The 6,586-nt window shown below is 40.0% G+C and overlaps 1 protein-coding gene across 6 annotated transcripts in view; it reads left to right on the plus strand.

Moving 5' to 3' along the window:
- Positions 1-1,486: 1,486 nt before the first annotated feature.
- BBS9 (Bardet-Biedl syndrome 9) overlaps positions 1,487-6,586 on the plus strand; it is a 466,532-nt gene continuing 461,432 nt past the window's right edge. For 3 of the 6 annotated variants that reach the window (XM_037737962.1, XM_017527153.2, XM_017527151.2), the window contains exon 1: positions 1,534-2,283. The gene's annotated coding sequence lies outside the window, so the exon portion shown is untranslated. Of the gene's footprint in view, positions 2,284-6,586 lie in introns of all 6 variants that reach the window. The other 3 variants (XM_017527149.2, XM_017527152.2, XM_017527150.2) reach the window with 2 other exon arrangements.

Here is a 6,586-nt window from a genome sequence, read left to right on the forward strand (position 1 = left end):
TGTTGGCCAGGCTGGTCTTGAACTCCTGGTCTCAAATGATCCTCTTGCCTTGGCCTCCCAAATTGCTGGGATTACAGGCATGAGCCATTGTGCCCAACTCTAAAAAGTACTCTTAAATACAGGTTTCTGATAACTTTAAGATCAATGTACAAAATAACAATTTCCAGAACTGTAATAAAAAAATAGGTTCACAAAACTATTAATCAAGATCAGGCAGAACAAAAATTAATTACATGAGTTTAAATAAATAATGAAGACAATGTTTTTATTCTACTTGAAATGTTGTAGGTTCATTACTCAAATGTTTTCCAGATTTAAGAAAATCTTGTCTCTTAAGTGATTTATAATTTACAGCAATTTGATTAAGTATACTTGCATAAACAAAGATAAAAATTTTCTCTTGATCCCTCCATAATTAGAAAACTATTTGTGAGGCTTCTTATGGTAATAAGGTCGCTTCAATAAGTCTAATAAAAATCTGCTCTCTCTGTACAGCAGAATGCAATTAGAAACTGGTTTTATTACCAAGGCTTTGACTGGAAGGGCATTTTTGAAACTATTGAGACTGGGCGCGGTGGCTCAGGCCAGCAATCCCAGCAGGTTGGGTGACTGAAGTGGGTGGATCGTTTGAGTCCAGGAGTTAGAGAGCAACCTGGATATGGTGAAACTCCCTCTCTACAAAAAATACAAAAATTAGCCGGGCGTGGTGGTCTGTGCCTGTAGTCCCAGCTTACTAGGAAGGTTGAGGTGGAAGAATCGTTTGAGCCCGGGAAGCTGAGGCTTCAGTTCTTCTGTGAGCGGTGATCGTGCCACTGCATTCCAGTCTGGGCGACCCTGTCAGCGATACCCTGTCTCAGTAAAAACAAACAAACAAAACCTAAAACTAGAATGATATTCTCTACTGGGAATGTGGATTTGTGGTGAAATACAGGATATTTAAAGCTTACGCTAGAATTCATTGAAAAAAGCAAAAAAAAAAACAAAACAAAAAAAACCCCTTCAAGGTTGGCTATATTGAATTTGAATGCAAAGATTTAAAAAAAAAGGCAAAACACAGAAAACAAAAGACAAGACATAGATCCAACCCCATATACCAGGAAATACACTCTAAGGTATATACGAAAAATATATTTAACACGTGTGTATCAGGACGCAGGTACGAGTAACTTCAAAGCAGCGCTGTTTCAAATAGTAAAAGGAAAAACTGGAAACTGTTCAAAATCTCCATCATCTCGATGATCTTTGTCTTGCGCGTCCAGTCTTCAATGTGAGTAATGTACTGGACCAGCACTACGCCCGCTACCAGGGCGCACAAGCTGGCGCTCGCTACACCACCTACCCTCGCCAGGGCCGCACGGTCCACGGACCGGGCCCTCACGCACGTCCCAGCAGGAAAAAACCAGACGACTCGGGGCGATAGCGACTCTCAGAAGCGCGGGATCTTAGAGCACCGTGGACAAGCCCGCGACGCCCCGTCCCACTAAGCCCCACCCACACGCGCTGAGGGGAGGGGGCGGGCTCGCGGCCGGAGGGGCGTGGCATGAGCTCGAAGCCCAGCCGGGAGGCGGGCGTTCCTTGAAGAACTGCTGCCAGGACAGGGCAGAGGATTGCAATAATTACCCTTCTCTGCTAATGAGGACTAGTTCGTGGTTCACTCGAGCCCTGCCCCAGCAGAAATCTCATTCCAACCGCTGCTCGCTCAGAAGTCGGTCTCCGCCTTCGCGCCTCAGCCGCTCTGGACTCCAACCCCCAGAAGACGGCGCGGCGCGGCGTGACCTGCGCAGTGGCATCCGTTGTAAGTGCTATGACAACCGGGCGAAGATGGCTCAGAGTTAGGCTGGAGAGGGGAGGTGTCCCTTCCGCTGCGGCCGTCGGGTTTCTGCTGCATCCCACTCACCGCCTCCTCCATCCTTTCCTCCTCTGTGTGAGCAGAAGGACTTGCAGTTGTTCTTGTCTGCCTAGAGTCTTCCAAGGGATAGATGCCGTTTCCTCTGCTGCTCTCTGGGGGTGACGGGGGGCGCAGGGGAGCTTTTTGGGGGAATTACTCCAACTCTGTAGAGCTAGTGGTGCTGCCTGGTGGAGCTTTCTCTTTGCCCGGGACGTGGAACAAGTTCGAACGCGAGAACGAGAGGGAATAGTAAAGCTAAAGGTTGCCTTCCCTGCACCCTCTGTTCTTGCTCCCTCTGCTCCGTCACTGGGACCTTGTCAGGCGTTCATAAAGGGAAATTTGCGGAACTAAGGTTCACAGAAAGGTGGGGCAGAGCTCATCTGACGTGGCATCAGGTAAGATCGTTTGTCTGGTGTTAAACTTCGGGCACATGAATGCCATTTCCATGTTTTGTGACCAGATCCTCCGATGCAATATAATGGTTTGGGGGCTATAAGGTGATTGATTTCTTAGGAAGATGTTTGCATTCAAATAAACAAACACTAGGAGCACAAAGTGTGTGAGATTCTGTGAACATCTTTGAGAAAAGGAGGATGAGAATTTTTAAGGATTCCATTGAGGAATGTCACGTGGAGCATCAGCATCCTCCTGAGACACTTCAACAGGTTTGTGAGGAAATGGTCAAAGCAGTTCCCTGCCTATGACTGAAGTAGGATGAATGTACTAATACTCCCTCATCCTTTTCGTAATAGGATTATTGTTTCTCCTCTTTTTACTTGGAGACCACAGCAGTTTAGATGAACTGTACTGATTTTATCAGCAACTCTTGCCAGTCAAATCCTGCATTTGACTTCAATTTCCTGGAAAATTGTATATATATATATATTTTGGTATCTCACTTTTATTTTAAAAATGAAGCTGTATCTTATAGGTATACACATCTTACACATACTCATTGATAAACAACTTGAAAGATGCTGCAGGATAAGCTATGAGTCTTAAGTTGGCCAGCATATAGCGAGAGAAAGATTTTCTAACTTAGCATTTTCTAAAGAAAATAATTGCTGAGATTTTTTTCTTGAAAAAAACTGAAGAATTAAAAAAAGAAACTTTAGGAAACCAAGAAGTTTTTAAAGAATAATTTAAAAAACCTTTATTTGTTAAAATAGCCACCTCTTAAATGAAACCTAAATCTGAGTAAACTCGTTTTGGAAAATAACATGCATATACATAAGTATTCAAGAAAGTGTCAAATGAGAAGTATAGAAGAGAATTTCTAGGGTTTAGGGGGTAAGGAGATTATCTCCCATTTATTATTCTAATAAGGTATTAGAAACTAATCTGTTGTGCCTATTTATAGGAAGGCACCTGTTAAAACCTTCAAATTATTGTTTTCTAATCATCTTTTAACAATTTAATCAAATGTATTAAATGTATTTAATCAAATGTATTCACTACAGTTTGAACTTGTAGTGATTAGAATTAGTGTGAATAGAGCTATTGCTTTATCGTCTACATGGAGGAGGGTGTGCATAGGCTATTTGTTTAGGGTTCTGGAGTAGACAGTCTAGGTACCGCACATCATTTAACTAGTGAGACCACTGGGGCAGGTTGCTTAACCTCTCTGTATTCAAGGATACTTGAATAATAGTATCTACAATTTACTTTGTTGTTTTGTTATGAAGATTAAGATAGTATGCTTGCAAAGCATTTAGAATATTGATTGGGCTTTAGTAAATGATTAGTAGATATTTTCCTTTAAGGCGAAGTCATTAAAAACCTGATTTTGGGTTTTTATTTTCCAAGTACTTAAAGAAAAATCAGTGAGAAACTGGAAATCAACATTGAATGAAAAGGGGATAAAATGCAAACCTTGGTTTCTTATTTTTATTTAAGACAGTTAACTGAATTAAAAAAATCAATGTATATATATTTTATTTTTTGTTCTTTAGAACACTTTTTGTTTATTTTTGTAACCTGAAAGCCAGGTTTCATGACTGAAAAATATTTTATTAGTATTGTTCCTTACTATCCTTCCTCCTAACCTATCAGTACCAGACCTAACTGCTTATCTTAATATCTCAATGTCAAGGCCTATGTCTTTCTTAGATTGGAATACAAGTTGGCATTTTATTTGTGTCTCAATTTATGGCTAATTTTTCATTTTCTTGATGGCTTGGGTTGTCTTCTAGGAGAAAGGGTAGAATTTATTTTGCTAACTTTCTGAATTTAATTTGCTATTGTTCTTTTTTTCATATTAAAAAAGTTTTAATCATTTTTATTTTTTCTGCCATGCTGGGCTAATATCTTTACTTGTTGTAGAGACGAAGTCTCACTATGTTGCCCAGGCTGGTCTTGAACTCCTCAGCTCATGTGATCCAACTGCCTTGGCCTCGCATAGTGCTGGGATTACAGGTGTGTGTGCCACTGTGCCTGGCCTATTGTTCTTAAATAGCAGTAAATGTGGCCAAAATACAGGAGTGTTCTACTTTAAAAAAAAAAAAAAAGTGAAACTTTATTTTTTTTGTGGAATTTGAAGCACAAGCAAAAGTATAAGGAATAACAAAATGAAGCCCCATATATTTATTCATCACCATTTTTTCTCTTTAAAAAAAAACAGCTTCCTTGAAATATAATTCAAATACTGTACAATTCACCCATTTAACACAATTCAGTTCCTTTTTTGTATATTCACAAATACATGCAATCATTACCACAGTCAAGTTTGGAATATTTTTATCAACTCAAAAAGAAACCTCACATCCTTTAGCTATAACTTTCCTTCCCTCTTCCTTCTCCCCTACCCCCAGACCTAAGCAACTACTATGACTTTTGGTCTCTATGAATTTGCCTATTCTGGATATTTTATATAAGCAGAATCGTATAATAGGTGGCCTTTTGTGTCTGGCTTCTTAGCATGATTTTAAAAGCCAGGTATATCTGATTTTAAAACCTATATGCTCTTCATTTATGTTGTAACATATATCAGTATTTTGTTCTTTTCTTTTTTATGGCCAAGTAATATTCCACTGTATAGATACTGCCTTTTGTTTATATATTCATCAGCTGATGGACATTTGGGTCATTTCCAAATTTTGGCATTTATGAATAATGCTACTACAAATATCTATGTATAAGTTTTTTTGTACGGACATTTGTTTTCATTGCTCTTGGATAGATACTTTAGAGTCAAATTTATATGTCATATGATAATTCTATGTTTAAGTGTTAGAGGAACTTCTAGATTCTTTTCCAAAGTGGTTGCATCATTTTGCATTCCGACTAGCAGTACATGAGGGTTCTGATTTCTCTGTATCCTCACCAACATTTATTACTATCTGACTTCTTCGATTCTGTCATAGTAGGTGTAAAGTGGTATCTCATAGTTTTGATTTGTGTTTCCCTGATGACTAATGATGCTGAGCATCTTTTTTTTTTTTTATTGTGATGGAGTTTTCCTCTTGTTGCTCAGGATGGAGTGTGATGGTGGTCTTAGCTCACTGCAGCCTCCACCTCCCAGGTTCAAGCAATTCTCCTGCCTCTGCCTGCCAAGTAGCTGGGATTACAGGCACCTGCCACCATGCCTGGCTACTTCTTTTTTTTTTTTTTTTTTGTATTTTTAGTAGTGACAAGGTTTCACCATGTTGACCAGGCTGATCTTGAACTCCTGACCTCAGGTGATCTGTGTGCCTTGGCCTCCCAAAGTGCTGATATTACAGGTGTGAGCCACTGAGCCCGGCCTTGAGCATCTTTTTATGTTCTTATTAGCCATTTGTATATCTTACTTGGAAAAATACATATTCAGACCCATGGTTCATTTTTAATTGGACTTTAAAAAAAATTATTGTGTTGTATGAGTTCTTATATATTAACGATATAAGTTTCTTATCAGATATATGATTTGCAAATATTTTCTCCTATCATTTCATCTTCTTGATGGTGTTCTTTGAAATCCAAAAGTTTTTAGTTTTGATGAAGTCTATTTATTTATTTTGTTTTTTGAGATAGAGTCTCACTCTGTTGCCCAAGCTGAGGTGCAATGGCATGATTTTATCTCACAGCAACCTCAAACTCTTGCGCGCAAGCCTTAAACTCCAGCCTCAGCCTCTCAAGTAGCTGGGACTATAGGCACACACACCATGCCCAGCTAATTTTTTATTTTTTGTATAGATGGGGTCTCGCTTTGTTGCCCAGGCTCTTCTCAAACTCTCAGCCTCAAGCAGTTTGCCTGCCTTAGCCTCCCAAAGTGCTGGGATTACAGGCATTAGCCACTGCACCTGGCTTTATTTATTTATTTTATGACAGAGCCTTGCTCTGCCATCCAGGCTGGAGTGCAGTGGTGCAATCACAGCTCTCAGTAGCCTCAACCTCTCAGTGTCAAGCGATTCTCCCACCTCAGCCTCCCCAGTAGCTGGGACTACAGGCACATACCATCACACTTGGCTAATTTTTATATTTTTTGTAGTGATGGGGTCTCATCATGTTGCTAAGGCTGTTCTGAGACTCCTGGCTCAAGCAATCCTCCTACCTCAGCCTCCCAAAGTGTTGGAATTACAGGCGTGAGCCACCATGCCTGGCCTTTATTTTTTTTATTGCTCATGTTTCTGGTGTCAAATCTAAAAATCCATTGCCAAATCTGAGGTCATAAAGATTTACTTATGGCCGGGCGCGGTGGCTCAAGCCTGTAATCCCAGCACT

Source organism: Cebus imitator, unplaced genomic scaffold (assembly GCF_001604975.1).
Source record: "Cebus imitator isolate Cc_AM_T3 unplaced genomic scaffold, Cebus_imitator-1.0 Scaffold45, whole genome shotgun sequence".
NCBI classification, from domain to species: Eukaryota; Metazoa; Chordata; class Mammalia; order Primates; family Cebidae; genus Cebus; species Cebus imitator.